The sequence below is a fragment of the Pristis pectinata genome, chromosome 29, assembly GCF_009764475.1.
Source record: "Pristis pectinata isolate sPriPec2 chromosome 29, sPriPec2.1.pri, whole genome shotgun sequence".
NCBI classification, from domain to species: Eukaryota; Metazoa; Chordata; class Chondrichthyes; order Rhinopristiformes; family Pristidae; genus Pristis; species Pristis pectinata.
In genome coordinates, this window is record NC_067433.1 from 7,455,136 (window position 1) to 7,475,386 (window position 20,251).

Below are 20,251 nucleotides of genomic sequence, written 5' to 3' on the forward strand. Positions count from 1 at the left end.
GTAAGGATGTTTGAACCAAAGCAGAAGCAATTTGTCAGAGCAAATCCAATCTGTTATCTAATATCAAGGTCCAATCTGCCAGTAATCTTTTAGAAATGCATTACACTGTAATATGTGTGTAGTAAGGTGTCTACCGTAGTAAGGTGTCCACAGTGATGTGTATGGCTATTAAGCATAATTTCATATCTAAACAAGCATGATTCTGACTTCAGTTACCTTATAAGCCCACCTTATATACCCACCTCCTCACCACTGGTAGTATCTACATGAGGTGCTGCCTCAAGAAGGCAAAATCTGTCATCAAAGATCCCCACCATCCGGGCCGTGCCACCTTCTCACAGCTACCATAGGGCAGGAGGTACAGAAGCCTGACGTCCCACACCACCAGGTTCAAGAACAGCTACTTCCTTTCAACAATTTGGCTCATGAACCAACCTGCACAATCCTAATCCCTACCTCAGTATAGCAACACGATGACCACTTTGCATTACAATGAACCTTGTTTTTTTTGTTCTAATTGTGTTCTTTCTTTCTTGTAAAAATTGTGTATAATTTATGTTTTTCTAGTGAATTTTGCTTATCTGATGCTATGTACCTGTGATGTTGCTGCAAGTAAATTTTTCATTGCACCTGTGCACACATGTATTTGTGCATATGACAGTAAACTCAACTTTGACTTTGACTTTGAAGAGAAAGATGCACAACTTTAGTAGAACTCCATTTCTTATAAACTTGTGTACTAGCATTGCATGTCTACATACTAGCAGGTGACTTAGGTGGGGGCAATGATTCCTTGAAATATGACTTTTCTGTCTCTGTCTCTCTCCAAAATACTGAGAATTCATTGGCAATTCAAATCAAAACAGAGGTATTTTATTAAATGTAAGACAGATGTTACGGTATCAGTGAGAGAATTTCCTTACTCTGATGTTGTTCCCAAGAGGCAGAGAGCTCCTGGTAAGCTCCACGCTAAACAATGTAGGAACATAGATAGCAGTCAGCCACATGACACAATCCATGAAGTGATACAGCTGAGAACAGCAATGATTACAAACAACCAATGTTATGACAATTGTTATCTCTAAACTGATTATGAGGAAACTGGAATGTATGTTGTATGTGACACAAGTCTTCCAGTTTCCTCTTTACTCTTTCACAGATAATTACCCTTGCAGATGTAGTTCAGACAAGAAAAGTAAGGCAGGACTGGAGGAGTTGAGATTGTTCTCCTTGGAATTAAGAAAGCTGAGAGGAGATGTGGTAGGGGTGTACAAGGACATGGCTGGTTTAGAGAGTGCATACAGAGGGAAGCTGTTGCTATTAGCGGATGGCTCAAGCCAATGAGGTGAAATAGATTTGAAACCTTGCTCAAAAGATGCAAGAGGGATGTGAGGAATCACTCTTTTACTCAGAGGATGGTGATAATCTGGAACTTGCTGCCTGTGGGCATGGTACAAACAAAGTCAGTCAATGCATTCAAGGGGGAGTTGGATCGGCACTTGAAGGAGAACAACATGCAGGGTTATGCGGAGAATGCGAGGGCTAATATTAATGGAATTGCTGTGCGAGGAGCCAGTTTAGACCTGATAGACTGAATGATCTACTGTACCACAATGATTCTATGGGTCTATGATTGTGTGAAAGTAATATTTGGTCCAATGAAATACATAGCTCCTTTGCTCCAGTTCTCTTGCTCCATCATTAAGGACACCCACCATCCGGGCCATGCCCTCTTCTCATTGCTGCCATCAGGCAGGAGATACAGGAGCCTGAAGATCCACACCTCCAGGTTCAACAACAGCTTCTTCCCCAGTGACATCAGGACCTGAAAAACCCTAATTCTACCTCGGACTATATTTCCCTCAACTTGCACTAATGCTGTCGAGTCTATTTTTGTTTATTTTGTCATGAAAGTTATGTATAATTTATGTTAATTTGGGTTTATGTAATTTATGTTGTCATGTTTATAATGTACTGTTCTGCTGCTGCAAAAAATTAATTTTCATGTCATTTATACCCTTGGTATATGTGCCCTTAACAAGAACTTGAATCAGCTGAACTTTGAATGCTCTCTGCTGCCCTTTGGTAGCTCCTTCCTTCTTACACTTTCTCCACCCTCCGTTCATAGCCTTCTCAGGGCCTTGCATTTGCGTTTCCTCCCTACACCCTCCATTTCACTTGTCCAAAGTGCTCTGTGTCACAGTACATTCCAGGTGCTCTAGCTTAAGGAGTTGTTGGGCCTCCAATATCACCATTCGGGCTTACTGTGGACAATTGTTAGTTAGTGTGAGGGTGAAACCACTTGTGGCACTCTTCCATTCCGACCCTGCGCCTATGTTGCTTGGACATCAGCGGTTCCCTTGTAAGATGATAAACGGCCAAACATCTCAGTTCTCAGCAAACTCCCATCCACATGTAACTGAAACTTAACGCACAAAACTTCAAAATGTTGTTACATCTTGGTGGAATTTAAAATCTTCCTGTCTGCAAATAAGCCCTGTGGCAAGCTCAGATGGTAGATATTCATCTATTGTCAGTATTGCAATGTTTTATCAACAAGGGCTTCATGACTTTATCAAACATGTGTCTGAAGGCAGTGGTGAGGTTTAAAACTAGGGAGGTAAACTTCTTCCAATCAAGGAGATCCTGGTCCTGTTTAAGCTTGGATATTTAAAAGTGGTGTAAAGTTACTTGGCTTGGCAACACTTGCTTTCCATTATCCTCTGATTCTTTGAGTATCCGAATAACTACCAGTCAAAGGCTTGAATATACTCCAGGGCTCGGCGTCTATGGCCTCTGGGGTAGAAAATTCCACAGATTCACAACCCCGAAAGTGGAAAAATTTTTCCTCCTCTCCATGTTAAGTTGGCAGGTCTCAAACCCTGAGATCGTGTTCCTGGTTCTCAGCTCTCCAGCCAGAGGAAGCAGCTTCTCTCCATTGATCCCAAACCCTACACGTCTCAGAGATCTCCTTTTATTCCTCTAAAATACCGTGAGCATCCGCCAATTTTACTTAAAAGGAAAGATGCTACATTTGAAGTCAGGGAGAAAAACAACTTCCCTTAGGACTAAAAGTGCTTGAAATTCCGACTCTCAAAATATGCCCCAACTACAGAAAGAAAGATAATTTGTTTTCAAACATTTATTAAGACATTTTGAGAGTAAGATAAGATAAGATCTCTTTAATATTTTCATATGATATAGATCCCTTTTCAATAATCTTTGAATTTAGAGGAGCGGAGTTGACAACATAATAAATGCTCTTTGTTCATCAAGAAATATCAGTCCAGTTTTTTTTCTTTTGTATTTTTTTTAGTTTGTTTCGTTTTATTACTTACATTTTTCTTGATTTGTTTTTGTATATAATAAATCTTTTTTTTCTCCTTTTGACTTTTTTTTGTAATATTTTGATTCACCAAGAAACCGTGGGGTCTAGAATATGTTTTTTATTCTTTATGACTATATATGTCATGATTGTCCTCCCGATCTCTTTGTATTACGTGTATAATTACTGATGTTATATGTATCAATCTATATTAATTTGAAAATTAATAAAAAGATTGAAAAAGAAAGATAAGATATCTTTATAAGTCACATGTACATCGAAACACACAGTGAAATGCATCTTTTGCGTAGCGTGTTCTGGGGGCAGCCACAAGTGTCACCACGCTTCCGGCGCCAACGTGGCATGCCCACAACTTCCTAACCTGTACGTCTTTGGAATGAGGGAGGAAACCATAGCACCGGGAGGAAACCCACACAGCTACGGGGAGAATGTACGAACTCCTTACAGACAGTGGCCGGAATTGAACCCAGGTCGCTGGCACTGTAATAGTGTTATGCTAACTGCTACACTACCGTGCCTGTCCATAAGCTGGGAGGTGATAGGTGGAAGTGACAAAGGGCTGAAGAAGATGGAATCTGAAAGGAGAGGATAATTTTTCTAGAGTATTTTTCTTCCCTGCTATGTCTGGTGCAATGTTTAATGTAAAAGTATATTTGAAGCTTACAACAACTTGGAAAAACTAACAGGTCTCTGAGATAGTAGAGGAAGGTGGAGATGTACCAGTTTCACCAGTAATACTGTTGAGAGGATATTTCCTCTGGTGGGGCTATCTAGAACTAGGAAGCATAGATATAAAATAAGTGGTCGCCCATTTCAGACTGAGATGAGGAGGCGTTTCTTCTCTCTGAGGTTCCTGACTATTTGGGATCTCTACCCAAATAGAATTGAGAAGTCTGAGACTTGTAGATATTTGATCTACCAGGGCGTTGTGGGCATTGGAAAAGGACAGGGAAGTGGTGCTGAGGCCACATTTAGGTCAGCATGATCTTATTGAAGGAAGAATAGAATAGAGAAGCTGACTGGGAGATTCCTGTTGCTTACATTCATATAGTCACAGAGAGATACAGCATGGAAACAGGCCCTTCAGCCCACTGAGTCCATGCTGACCATCAAGCATTAATCTTGCACGAGTACTACCCTAACCCATTTTATTTCCCCCACATTCCATCATCTCCCCACAGATTCTACTGTTCAAGTACAAACTAGGGTATATATACAGTTGCCAATTAACCTACTAACCTGCACATTTTTGTTCTTATCAATGGAAGGCAGTCAAGGGTGATAGGGTGATACTTATTATGATAAGGGAGTCAATTTTGCTCATCAGGTCCATACTCAACAGAGCAATCTTATCTTTCCCATTCCCCAGCTCCTTACTTCTCTGTTGCCGTGCAACTAATTCTCTCTCACACATGCCATTAACTCTACTCTTCTGGTTCTTTTGCCCACTCAGGGGGCAAATTATAGCGGTCAATTAACCTAGTAGCATGTCTTTGGGAATTGGGAGGAAACTGGAGTACGTGGGGAATCCCAAGTGGGCACAGGGTGAATATGTAAACCATACAAACAGCATCAAGACCATAAGACCTTAAGATATAGGAGCAGAATTGGGCCATTTGGCCCATTGAATCTGCTCTGCTATTCAATCATTGCTGATTTTTTTACTCCATTTTCCTGCCTTATCCCCGTAACCCTTAACCACCCTACCAATCAAGAACCTATCAATGTCTGCCCTAAATACACCCAATAACTTGGCCTCCACTGCCCTCTGTAGCAATCAATTCGAGAAATTCCTCCTCATCTCAGTTTTAAAGGTACACTCCTTCATTCTGAGGCTGTGCCCTCAAATCCTAGATTCTGCTACTAATGGAAACATCCTCTCCACACCCACACTATCCAGGCCTTTCAGTATCCAGTTGGTTTCAATAAGATCTCCTCTCATCTTTCTGAACTCCATCGAGTACAGGCCCAGAGGAATCAAATGCTCCTCATATGTTAAGCCTTTCATTCCTGGGATCATTCTTGTGAACCTCCTCTGGACCCACTGCAGGGCTGGCACATCTTTCCTTAGATACAGGGCCCAAAATTGCTCACAATATTCCAAATGTGGTCTGACTAATACCTTATAATTCCTTATAAAACCACATCACTTTAGGTGTGAAGCAGCTGCCCTCAACTTCCTGCACCCTTTGAGGAAAAGTGTTTCAAAGACTCACAGCCCTTTGAGAGAAAACATCTTGTCTCACCTGCCTTAAATGGACAACCCCTCATTTTTGATTGATATCCATGTTCATTCTCCCTTACATCAGAAAATAAGCTGTAGTTTTCCAGATAATGGAGGCCATGGTGGTCATAGAGAGATACAGCAGGAAAAAAGGCCCTTCGGCCCACCAAGTCCATGCCGACCATCAACCATAGTAATCCTACATTAATCCTATTTCATTCACTCTCCCCACATCCGCATCAACCCCCCCCCCCACCCAGATTCTACCACGACACACTAGGGGCAACTTACAGCCACCAGTGAACCTCCCGACCAGTATGTCTTTATGATGTCGGAGGAAACCGGAGCACCTGGAGGAAACCCACGTTGTTACAAAGGGAACGTGCAAACTCCATACAGACAGCACCCAAGGTAAGGATTGAACCCACGTGAGGCAGCAGCTTCACTAGATTTAATTGTTCTGCTCACAGCAGAGGGAGGAAGAAAAGATTACAATTTAGGGCTGCTCTCATTTCAGTAAAGGAAATTTTAATAAATTGATAAATTGATAGACAGCTAGTGAACTTATTTGCAATGCAGGGTATAATAGATTTCTCACAACTCAAAGAAGGAACAGAAACCACAAGAAAATGTTGTAAACTTGTACAGTGAATCATAGCATTGCATAGTCCTTGACACTGTTACAATCCAATGTAAGTTTTTTTTCCTGATTCTTTTGTGAGATGTAGGTGATTTTGGCAATCTCTCACTGTCCTTGAGAGTGTGCTGCTTCAATGCAGTCCATGTGTTGAAGCTACACACTGAGGTTGATAGAGTTCCAGGATTTTGACCCAATGATCATAAAGGATTGGCGATATTTTTCCTTATCCACATGGCATCTGTCTTGGTACGGTACTCACAGAGGTACCTCCATGTATTTGCTTCCCTTGAAAAAGTGGGAGTAAGTCAAGAAAATTAATTTAAGGAAAAAATCCTTAAAATTCCTTTTGTTGGAGAGATCTATAATTGGTCTTTGCTTGAAACATTTTCACCTTTGAAACTAATGACATTGCCCCAGCCTATTCAATCAGGCTTAAATCAAGAGTTTTTCTAAATCTAAACTAATTCTCATTGACAAAACTAATCATGAGGATCCTGAGTAAGTACACTGTCAAGACACTTCACTTTGAATGTTGTTCTGCACAGCTGGCTGATCTTAGCAAGGTAAATACAGTCCTATTTTAGTTTACATGTCAGCCCAGGCTTCTGCTCCTAGTGTGATTCCTCCTATCCCTGCCCATTTCACCCCATCCCATCTTCTGTAGAAGGGAACATGACTGAATGAAAAGTGATGCTTCCAGGACTAGGGGGTCACTATTTAAAAAAAACAGTTGTCCATTTAAGACAGAATTGAGGTAATTTTTTTCTCTCGGGGTTGGTGGGTGAGGGTTGTGAGTCTTTGGAACTCTCTTCCTCAAAGGGCATTAGAAGCAGAGTCTTTGAATAATTTTAGGGCGGAGGCGGATAGATTCTTAGAATCATGGAGAGATACAGCACAGAAACAGGCTATTCAGCCCACTGAGTCCCTGCCGACCACAAACCACACATTTACACTAATCCCAATTTTTTATTCTCCCCACATCCTCAGCGGCTCCCCACAGATTCCACCACTTACCTACACACTAAGGGAAATTTACATTGTCTAATTAACCTACTAACTCACACATCGTTGGGAAGTGGGAGGAAACCCACACGGTCATAGAGAGAAGGTGCAAACTCCACGCAGGCAACACCCCGAGGTCAGGATTGAACCCGGGTCTCTGGGGCTGAGGCGGTGGCTCGACTAGCTGCGCCACTGTGCCACCCACTGATGCTTCCATTTCTGCAAGGGGACATGTGATATTATCACCTTTTATCATGTTCACACAGAGAACTTAACCTTTCCACATATTCCTCCAGAGAAAGGCATGACTGGAGCACGTCAACTTGAAGAAGGCAGAAGATGTAAGTGAGTGAAACATCTGGGTACAATGTGTCCACGTCTCTGTAGTCTTCTCTGGCAATTTGTCAAACTTCCATCCATGGAGCAAGCCTGTCCCCAAGTTACAAAGCCTCATTTGCAAGTTTCTGGTTGTTTTGCTTACTGAGGAACTCTCATCAAATTCCCTGCACTTTTCAGACCCAGCTGGAGGCTGCAGTTTCCCTGGCGTTTCATTCCAATCTTTAAGTCTCTTTCTTAAATTTATTCCCACTGTGATCCATACTGTTCTTGCAGTTTCTTTTAATGCATTTCGTGACGTAAGTATAAATCACATAAAAAATTGAAAAGCCTCTCTCATTACTAGTTGTCAGCCAAACTATGCCTGAGGTGTATGGGAGAACTGGTTAAGTGAGCTGAAACTTAAATTTTCATATTTAAAGAGGAGAGGATGGTGTGACATCAGTCCTTGTCTTCAGTTCTCGCTGAAAACTGGTTACAAGACATCAGAAGGCAACTTGAACCCCTGGTGAGCAGGGCTATGGGTTGGGATCTTGTAGAGTCATAGAGTCATACAACATGGAAAAAGGTCCTTTGGCCCAACTTGTCCATGCTGACCAAGATGCCCAGCTAAGCTAGTCCCATTTGCCCGCATTTGGCCCATATCCCTCTAAACCTTTGCTAATCATGTAACTACCCAAATGTCTTTTAAATGTTGCTATTGTACCTGCCTCAAACACTTCCTCTGGCACCTCGTTCCGTATATACACCACCCTCTGCTTGAAGAAGTTTCACCTCGGGTTCCTTTTAAATCTTTCCGCTCTCACCTTCTCACCTTAAACCTAGTTTTTGATTCCCCTTCCCTGGGAAAAAGACTGTGTGCATTCATCCTATTTATACCCCTTATGACTTTATACCTGTATAAAGTCATGCCTCAGTCTCCTACACTCCAAGGAATAAAGTCCTAGCCTACCCAACCTCCCCCTATAACTCAGGCCCTCGAGTCCTAGCAACGTTCTTGTTAATCTCCTTTGCACTCTTTCCACCTTAAAGATGTCCGTCCTATAACAGGGAAACCAAAACTGATAGAGGGAACTATCCAGTGTTTAGGAAAATGAGGGGTGATCTCATTGAAACTTATAAGATCCTAAGGAGGCACAGCTGGGTAGACGTTGAGATGTCTCCATTGATAGGAGAGTTTTGAACAAGAGGACATAAGGGGCCAGTCATTTAAAGCTGAGGTGCGTAGGGATTTATTCTCACAGAGGGTAGCAAATCTCTGGAATTCTCTGCCCTGGAGGGTTGTGGATCACTGGAGCATTTAATGAGGAGGTAGGTGAATTTTTGAAAGCTTGGGGAACTAACGGCTATGGGAAACTGACACAGAGGAAGAGTTACGCCCTGGGGTAGATCAGACATGTTGAATGGCAAGGAAGCTTGAGGGGCCAGGTGGTCTGCTCCTGCTCCTATTTTGTTGTGTTCTTTTGTCCATAACCGACAATTGCTGATTGACACACTGCTGCAGAACACACACACTGGAGGTATATCCCATGTAAAGGACCAAGGGGATAAATTTAAAATGTAATGCCACGAATAAAAAAAATCAAGGCATGGAGAAGGGGGTGGGGCTGAGCCTAGAATCTTGCTCTAGTAGAGAACTGGTGTGGACTTGATGGACCAAATGGCCTCCTTTTGTGCTAGAGAACCCTGCTATGACTTTTCCCCAACCTCCTTTGCACTCTATTCACAAGAGGACACATCCTGTGTGGTGCCTTAAAATAAATGTTTGATGAATGTATGATCAGAAATGGAAAAGATGTAAAAATGCTGCCTGACTTTGCATGAACTGTGCTTATATAGCCGTGTTCCATGAAATGAAATGTTTAGATTGGTGAATGAAATGAGGCTACTGGAAGAAGGCTTACAATACTTATTACCAAGGGATTCTAGCCAACAGACAGGTTAGTCACACAACCTTTAAGCCACAGCTATGAATTAAACCAAAGGCAGATCTTACCCAAATGCACCCAGTCCTCATCCCCTCCATCCATTCTCTCAAGGTACATTTAAACATACTATAACATTCTGATGAATGGCCATTGAGGCATTGTCGAATTGTTCCTCATTAGCTGTTGATAGCATGCTGTTCTGAATTGAAGGCTTTGATGTAAGATGATTCCTTTGTACAAAATCCCTCGCAAATCACATTCTTAGTCCATCAGAATCACACCGCAGCTATTACTTCAATAATGCAGAGTAAATAGGCTGTATGATTTGCTCCCAGGCAAAGCACTGCCCTGTATACAGATATGTTCAGCCTACGCTCTCAGTTTACTGAGTGTGTGCCATAGCTGAAGAACAGGAATCATGTACCAGTTTTTATACACTTCAGCTCAACACCACATCTCCTATCAGTAGGTTATAGAATTCCTACACACCAGAAGAGCCCCCTCTCTTGTATGACATACTTATTTTCTGCACCAAATGTCTCTCTGGCTTTTGTGCTTGAGGTTTCCACCCATAATACGTTTATTATGAAAATGGTCAAAGGGACAGGGATGGTTTGTAAGCTTAATTTCATTGTCCAGTTTCTCTCTTTTGGCTAATGTTGGGAGACACGAGGTAATTCTCCTTCTCTAGGTTTTCCAGTACTCACTTCATGTCTTGGACTGCTGCAGACTCATTGAAGAACTTCTCCTTGACTGTTTTATTGAGTTTGGAGATTAATTGGTAAACTATTGAACTAAAGCTTAAATATAGCGTGGCATGATAGCAATATCCCGCCTCTTGCTTTACAAATTCACCTGATGGAATATGTTAGGAAACACCAAAAAGAACCTAGAATGAGACTTTAGCCACATGCATCCATTCTCAAACTCGAGACTGGTATGTTGGTCCTCTGAGATGAAAAGCTGAGCTTTAAAACCCTGAGAATGCAGAGTATGGATGAACCTCCAGGATCATGGCAATAGAAGAGAATTCACATTATAAATACTGACAGTTCTATCAGCCAGGTTGCCGGTCCTCCCAAAGAGAGTCAAGTAAAACAAGATGAAGTTAATGAATAGGTCGACATGTTTCCTGGTAACTGGTGCAAGTTGCATTCATCTATACAGAGAACCTTAGAAACAGGCCTCTGGGTGCTTCCAACAAGTTATACATGTGCTTTGTCAAAAAAGTGCAGGTACAGTAAGATCGAAGCTCTGGTTAACTGGTACTTTGATGCTACAGATAAATTAATGGGCACCAATCCCAAGATCGGCAGAAATCTGACCTGCCAATCTTGGGACTGAATCCACATTAATTTATTGGTGTTGGGTCCACACTCACTTTAATTAATATCAAGTTGCTGGCAGACTTGCCATGGAATGTTTCTACCCTTTGTTGTATGTACAATACTAACCAAGATCCCAACCCCCAACACAGTTTGATTGCATGGAGTTACAATAAACTTCATTATAATCAGAGTGGGAAGTTGAGCATTTGATGAGTGAAGAGCTCTCTGATACTTAATGGATGAGTATTCCAATGCCATTGAATATCAAGAGTAGGCAATCAGACTCTCACTTGTTCGAGGTGATCATTTGTTGGTATTTCTGTAACAGAAATGTCATTTACCACTTATGAGCAAAGACTGACTGTTATCTGGGTCTTTTTGCATGTGAGCACGGACTACTTCGTTTTCTGAAGAGTTGCTTATGGAATTGAACATTATTTAATCATTAGTAAATATCTTCACCAAAATCCAGGGAATAACCTCAATTCCCCATTCCACTCCCATTCTCATCTCTTTGTTTTAGCTTTCTACCATGTTCCAACAAATTTCAACGTAAGTTTGAGGAACAGCATGTTATTTTTCGCTTGGGCACATCACAACCTTGCTGACTATGCTGGATTGAACAATTTCAGGCAATCAGCCATTCCAGCCTTGTATAACACATTTCCAGCAAACAGAGTTATTTTTGTTACTCCTCTCATTTCAGACTTCATTGTTCTCTCCCAGACGTCTGATCTCTAAGACATACCTCCATTACTCATTGGCCTTCCCCGCCATCCTTCAGCCAACACCACCTCCACTTGTGTCATTTTATCTCTCCTGACCTTCCCCATCATAGAGTTTTAATTTGTTTCCTCTGCCCTCCCCTCTTTCTCAGCAACATTTTATCTCTGGCTTTCCCACTTCTGATAAAGAGTTGTCAACCTGAAACAGCTCTGTTTCTCTCTGCGCAGATGTTGCCTGACCTGCTGAGTATTTTCACCAGTTTTTGCTTCTCCTTAAGTTTTTATTTTAAAGGTTTTTGAAAGTTGGTGGTAATAAAAATGCTTGCAACAATCTAAAATATACAGATCCAAATAATAAGGACTAAGGTATGCAATTGCAAATTTTGTGTGGACTGCAGTATGTGGAAGCTTGTAGCCAGCAAGACTAACCAGAGCAATGACACTGCAGTAGGTAGCTGCTCTTTGGATGTCTCTTGCTCAGAGTCGTTGAGCTGGATTGTGAGATGGAGACACCCACATAAAGGAAAAGTTGGGATATATTGCCAGATTGCTCTGGATGTTGATCACATTTTGTGGAGCAGTAATGGATTAGATATGACAGATAGTGTAGAGAGAAAAGGAAGCTCCAGTGAGATAGAGAATGAGGAAACACAAAGTATTCCCATAAAATAAGTATAACATACCGACTATCTGTGAGGAAAAAGACTGCTGGACGAACAGCTGGGATGCTGATTATGGTATCTTGGAGTAGATACGCCCAAAAGGAGAATACAAGTGGTGCAGCTAGCGGAGACACTGCCTCACAGAGCCAGAGACCTGGTTCAATCCTGACCTCAAGTGTTGACTGTGTGGTGGTTGTAAGTTCTCCCTCTGAGCACATAGGTTTCCTCTGGGTGCTCTGCTTTCTTCCCACACCTCAAGGACGTGCCTATTGGTAGGTTAATTGGCCCCTGTAATTTGCCACTCATCTGTAGGTGAGGGGTAGAATCTGGGAGGGGAGTTGATGAGAATATGGGGAAAATAAAAGTAATGGGATTGATGAAGCATTAGTGTCAATGAGTGATGGATAGTTGGCACACACCTGGTGGGCTGAAGGGCCTGTTTCTGTGCTGTATCTCTCTATGACTCAAAGAAAATAGAAGTTGGAGTAGGCCACCTGGTCCCTCAAACCTGCCCCACCATTCAAAACGATCATGGCTGATCTACCCACGTCTCATCTCCTTTGTTATGCCAGATCCACTTAGCACTCTATTCACTGATATTTCAAAAATTTATCTACCTCCACTTTAAATAATTATAATGAGCTAGCTTCCACGAATCCCTGGGGCAGAAAATTCCAGAGTTTCACCACCATCTGTGAGAAGAAATTTCCATGTAAGTAAAGGAAAAGGAGATAGATGGAAAGGATTCAGTGACAATTAGAGCGGGCAGCCATCTTTTATAAACAGGATCATTCTCATACAGTATATTGCTTCCCTGCTGCCATCAGAATCATCAGGACCATTGAAACTGGAGAGAGAGGAGAGGATTCTGTTGTCACGGTCCATTTTGGGACCTAAAATATAAAAATTAATGGTTAAGATCTTCCATTTGTAGAACATCAGGAGCCTGAAGCTAAACCAGACCACAGGTCTTCAAGGTTTATTTTCTCTTGATCATTACCTGAATCATTTGCAAATGATACAGGGACAAACAGATTAAGAAGGTGAACATGTGGTTGAAAGTGTGGTGTGGGTAGGATGGGTTAGATTTCATTCAACACTGGGTTAGGAAGGGAATGGATTCCATCTGAATCTGTCTGGGACCAGGATCCTGGCAGAAAGGATAAAAAGTGAAATATGCCGGCTGCGCAGATATTGTCTCCTTCATTGAAATTAACATCAACAAGGCAGGGTGAATGTGTTAATTGCCCATTACTGAAAAAGCTAACTTGCCCAAAGATTTTGCATCCAGAGATGCAAGATGTGCTTTCCCATGGAGAAGATTTTAATGGAACAGATTGGCTGTGAAAGATGCAATAGTGTAATTTAAATAACTTGCTTATTTATTATGACTTTTCTGAATCATACCACAGTATTTTTTTAAATTAGAAGCACTTTTTAAAAAAATCTTTCAAGTGACATTAACAATAACAGACTTTAAAATATTTCCAAGACCTTTAAAAATCCTTCCAATGACTCATTAGTTTTTAAGGCCCCTGAAGGTGCCTTAATACCAGTTACCTCAATTGTTCAGGCTGCGTATGGGGGAGTGGCATATCCCTGTTCAGCTTTTTTACCGATATGGTGCATCAGTCAGGTCTTTAGCACTGCTTACAAGGCCACCCTTATGGTCACACACAACAAAAAAGCAAAGGTCATGTCAAAGAAAAATATTTCAGCACTTTTAGGAAGTCCTCACAGGGACAATATTTTGGGTGAAGTGGACAGTTTTTATTAAGACCAACAGGGAGTGGTAAAGGCTGGCATCTGACCTCAAAATCACGGCCAACATCCCAGAGTCCTCTCGATTCTGGAGCTGTTCTTTTAGGTTGGAAAGTTGTGCATATCTTTCTGCTATTTAAAGAAGCAGAGAGTGGAAAACCGGGGAACTAGTGACTAAATCCATTGCTGAGAAACTAAAGAGTAGCTGAATAGCTTGAACTTTACACTGATTAGAAAGAGCCAGCATGGAATGTGCCCTTGTACTACCATATACTGGCAATATTTCCTCTTCCCCCTCAGTCCCAATGAAGGGTCTCAACCCAAAACAATGAACTACACCTTTTGTCTCCACAGATGCTGCTTGACCCATTGAGTTCTTCCAGTGTTCTGTTCATTGCTCTGGATTGCAACATCTGCACTCTTTTGTCTTCATACACCTGTAGTACCCAGATGTTGATCAGATACTACTGCTTTTTTGCTACTTTTGCTAAAATGTAGTGCATTAGTAAATAAAGATCAGTTGCTAAATGCCTTCCTACTATGAGACCATAAATTTGTCGGAAAACTAAATGTATTACTTTACTTGAGTCTTGATGTGCACACACTACACTTTTTGCCTGTGTTGTAAATATATTTTTAAAAGGTTATTGTCTTGGGTATAAGAAGTGAAAGTTTATGTTGCTTGCTTGTTCTGTAACTTGAATCTACTTGTCTCTGATATTTTGCCAATACCTCTGAGGGCATGCACAAATCTCAGAAGATAAGATCAACAAATAAATGTCACAGGAGAGAAAGCAAGCATTCAGTTCCAGTGCAGTCTCACATTAGTCTTAAACCTTCTTTTCTCCTATTCCTAATACATCTTCTTCTCCATTAACACACTTTTTCTCTGATTTTGGTGTCTGGTACATTCACCCATCTCTTCCTTTGCTCCATTGTGTCCTTTGCCATCCAAGACCTACAGACAGGACACTTCAACCTACTTTTTTCTGAGCAATAGTTAGGCCAGAGTTGGGGCAATCTGTGCAGTTGTAAGCCCCCCATTATAGTAAAGCTAGACATCTGGAAATGAAACAATAAGGTTTTTGGATGGTTAGTGAAAGGTAGTAAATGTAGACAAGGAATGAGATTTAATAAAACGCCATATAACAGATTTAATTTAAAATATAGAAGCAGATGTCATTAAATGAATGGTGGTAACTTGGGAATACCAATGAATATCGGATAAGTGGTAAAGTGTAATGATAAATGGGGTGCTGTCTGACGAAGCAGAAATATGCAGTGGAGATTAGTGTTGGGACTGTGCCATTTCTTGTAAATGGTTTGGATGGTGGAGGGAGTACACATTTAGACATGTGTAGAGCATATAAGTCTTGACAACCTAGCAAAGAGTGAATGTATTGGTTGTGAATTTCAGTTGGATTTGGGCAGACTGGTAAACTGAGCAGCCACATAATCAATGCAGTTTAATGTGGATAAATGTGAAAGGTTGTACTTCAACATGGAGAGACAATATAAGTTATGCTATTTTGAGAGGCTGGGAAACCCAAGAACAGTGGGACATTTCGTAGTAAGATCCCACAAATCCCTGGCTCAACAATGTACAAAGCCAGCAGCACTCCTTAGGTAGCATGTCATGAGTTTGGAATGTGGATGGAGGAAGAATAATACCAAGAATGAGAGATTCCTGTCTGGTGGGGAGATTGAAGAAGATGAGAGGATTAAGGGAAGGTCTGATGCAAATGTTCAAGATTAAAGTGGGTTCTGATATGCTTGACGGACAAAATATTTCACCTGGCAAACAAGTCGCTAACCGTGCATTGGTAGGTAACCAAGTTCTAGTTTCAAGATAGTTGGCAAGAAGATCAGTGAGGAAGTGAGAAGAATATTGAAATGGAAGAGCTGAAACAATGGTGGAACCAGACAGCAGTGTTTAAAAGCCAATTGTTCAATATAGGGATATGGGGGTAAAGACAGAGTGTAGGACTAGATAACTCTTCCAAGGAGCCGACAGGGGCTCATTCTCTGCTTTCTATAATAGGGGGAGAAATTTGTAGCATGTTTTAAGCGTGGATTACATCCTGCTTTCAAAATTTAGTTCTATTAGACTTCAGCAGAGCCAAACTTCAATGCACGCACACAACTCAATTTAATTGACCATGAACCAGTTCCTATTCCTAATATTCAGAGTTACCTGAATGAAGGCAGGAAAGACGATGACTTCTTCCTTCAAATGGAGAAGATTGAGCAGAATCTAACAGAGAATTGTAAGCTTAGGAAAGAGAAGGACCTAGAAAATACTGGAAGTTTCCTTCCACAGAATGTGAATTATTAATAATAGTCTCTGTATTCCCATTGAAAGGAGTGAGAGTAGATTGGAAAAATTGTATTTGACATGTGGAAGTCACAAAAGGATAGGGGTAGAGAGCAAGAAATAGTATGGATATCTCCAGTGGAAAGCTGTTGGCACCAGCACAAACTTGATGGACTGAATGGCTTTCTTGGCATGCTATATAAATGTCAAGGAGCTTAAAGCAGGAACTTGTGTGACAGAGGTAAAGATAAGCTGATAAATAGGATTATAGCATTTACACAGTGGTAGGTTGTGTAAGTGATTAGAATCTTTCAGTTTGACCAGTGGACTGTAACTGCTGGGTATGGAGTCTCACTGCACCAACAACCAGATGAACAGGATTGCAATTTAAATCAAAGTTGTGAGTGCACATGGGCCATTTTCCACAGGTAGCTATAATGAATGGCCATTTAATCATCAATATCTGGCTGCAGGTTGTGTGGGCTGTGTACTCTGCTAGGACTGCACAACACAAGTACTAACTCAAAATCATAGTTAGAAGTCCAGTATGAAAGTCATTAGGGTATTAAATTATTCCTCTCTCATTTTGTTACATACCATTGATATACTACTGGAATAACATTTCAAGGTGAAGTATGTGAGTTAAAAATATAGTGTAATTGAAATTTTAAAGGGCAATGGTGATTTACTGAACTATGGACCAGATTAAAACATTTGGACCTAAAAATACTATCACAGAGTGCAATATTTTTATCTGCTGCACAATCATGTTTTAGCTCCCTTTTTGGGGAGTGAGTTTTTCATTGCACCTATGCATTTAAGTGCTTGTGCATATGACAATAACCTCAACTTTGACTTTGACTAAGTTGTGCAGTGTTGCACACTTATGCATGGGCATCATGGGGCCTATTTAGTGGAAGAACCCATTCCTAACTTGGACACTGACAAGGAGTCCAGCAATGAAGTTGATGTAAGACTCCAAGAATCTACAGACAAATGATTGAATTGCCAAGGCATTGAAGGCTATTGGCCTAATGTGGATACATGGAATTGGTATATTTGACTGCAATGGTTGGTGTGGATGCAATGGGCTGAAGGACCTGTTTCTGTGCTGTAGGATTCTATGACTTCATTCCTTCCAAACAGTCCAGTAGGGATCAATAAATCCCTGTGGGCTAGGTCCAATTGCCCAATGTCATTTGAAAACACACACCACCAGGCTCAAGGATAGCTTTTATCCCGCTGTAATAAGATTCTTGAACAGACCTCTTATATGATAAAGAACTCTTGATCTCTCAGTCTACCTCATCATAACCCTTGCACCTTATTTGTCTACCTGCACTGCACTCTCTGTAACACTATATTCTGCATTGTGTTATTGCTTTTCCCTTTGTACTGCCTCAATGTACTTACGTTTGGAATGATCTGTTTGGATAGCATGCAAAACAAGGCTTTTCACTGTACCTCGGTATATTTGACAGTAATAAACCAATTGCCAATCATTTTGGTCATCTGAGGTGTGTGGTGCTTGTCCCCATAACTCACATGCCAATCCAGGGCAAGGCTGCCCCAAAGTGGCCCCATTAGGGGGAACTGGGGAACATTAGGGAGAACTTCATGCAGAGAGCGGTGGGAGTGTGGAACGGGCTGCCATCTGATGTGGTAAATGCGGGCTCACTCTTAAGTGTTAAGAATAAATTGGATAGATACATGGACGGGAGAGATCTGGAGGGTTATGGACTTGGTGCAGGTAAGTGGGACTAGCAGAATAAAGTTTCGGCACAGACTAGAAGGGCTGAATGGCCTGTTTTCTGTGCTGTAGCATTCTATGGTTCTATGTTCTATGGTTCTAGTTAAAGAGCAATTACCCAAGGGACCTGTCACATTAACAGCTCCTGTCATGACTGGAGATCATAGATCAAAGTCTTTGCTTCTCATGTGACCATGGGCCCAAAGGAAGTTTTGTGTACAATCATATTCTTATTCACTATTTTGCATCTGTCCAACTACAGCCTCGAAAAAATTGGCACTATTACCTTGTTTAATATAAAAACAGGAAAGCTGGGAATAGTCCGCAGATAAGGCACCCAAGGACAGCGATTGTAGTAGCCGGAATGACAGAAGGAGTTACCTTGCAGAAGCATGACCTTGGGATCTGGTCATTGGCCTGTTCAGTTTTCCCAATATTTCCACTTTAATTTCACACTTCCAGCTTCAATGGAATTTTGCTTTCATACTGTATTTGATAGCTTCAACACCGTATTTTTAAAAGGTAATAAAATGATTGAAAATGTGTTAGAAAAACAAGATGTTGATGACAGTGATTCCAAAATGAGAAAAAAATACACTGCAGCATTTTGTGGTTGATAATTCATGAAAAAGTGTCGATGTGACGCAGTCTCTTAGCTGACTTTTCCTATCACACATGGAGGAGATGGGAATATTTTCGACAACTCTTTTGAGCCAATTGAACACAAGCATTCATAAAATAGACTGTGGGTTTTATCGATAGCTCAGTGGGTAACAACAAAACGTTTGACTAGATCTCAGTTGCATGAGTAGGAAGATTCAATCTCAATCCTGATCTAGGTTGTAAGGATAATTCACTCTGCATGACATGTGCTCAAACATGCCTATAAAGCAAGAACATGACTTTTGACACATATGGCATTTAGAATATTCGCCAGTGTTTTGGAAGTAATGGAACTCAGGTCTCTGTTTGTTACTTGTAAACTCTTAAGTGCTTCCCTCTGCTCAAACACTACCAGGAGGATTAAGATTTGATTTCTGCTTGTGGTCATAAAATGACTTGAACACCTCACTTTGTTCTAATAAATGATGTAAGTACAGTGTTAAGATTATTAAATTCTATTTAAATGACAAAGGACAATTTGGAGCAAGCATATTTAAAACAGGAGTAAACAATATATTAGTGCGGTGCTCTGTCTTAATTTTCAGAGCTCAGGTTAGAACAGGCTAGACACAGTGAAGTTCCCCTTGTTATTTCCCAAGTAATGTGCCAACATTTCAGGAAGCTACAAATACTCTGCCACAGTGATCTCTTTTCCCTCTCTATGTGACATCATTACATCTCTGAATTGCTTCAGTGAGGCTGATAGTACAGTAGCTAAGCACAGCATTGCAAAGAAAATAACTTGCATTTTATTGCTCCTTTCTTAATCTCAGAATGTCTCAAAGTACTCTTGAGGTGTGCTTACTTTTTTGATATAGGAAATGTGGCATTAAATTTGCACTGAGTATTATCCCACAAAAGGAGCAAAATAGTCACCAGATAATCTCTTCCAGTGTGCTTGGCTGCAGGGCACAGGGGAAGGCATGGTGGTGTAGCGGTTAGCTTAACACTATTACAGCGCCAACGACCCAGGTTCACTTCCAGCCGCTGTCTGTAAGGAGTTTGTAAATTTTCCCCGTGTCTGTGTGGGATTCCTCCGGGTTCTCTGGTTTCCTCCCTTATTCCAAAGACGTACGGGTTAGGAAGTTGTGGGAAGCGTGGTGACACTTGCGGGCTGCCCCCAGAACAAATGCAAAGATGCATTTCATTGTGTGTTTCGATGTACATGTGACTAATAAAGCTATCTTATCTTATCTTGAAGCTCCTATAGTGTTGTTGTAGTACTGTTATGTTATCAGAATAACTTCAAGAACAGTGCACATTTCCCTTTTAAAAGCGCTGTGTATAGTTGTGAGCCTAGGCAGGAGTGTGAAGGGCAATGAAGAAGAAGCCATGATGTCCCTATTTCACTGATCACAACATGCTTGTTAATAACTAACATGGGAGCTAACTCTTCAGAATTTGTTGTCAACATTCCCATTACACAACTTGAAGACTATTCAGCCAGTGATCATAGCCTCCACCCCTCCCATCACCCCTCCTCGAATCATCACCAATCTTCATATCAACCACCTCTACACCAGCACCTCCTATCTCACCCTGTGCACTTCTCCCTTGTAAGCCTCAGCCCTG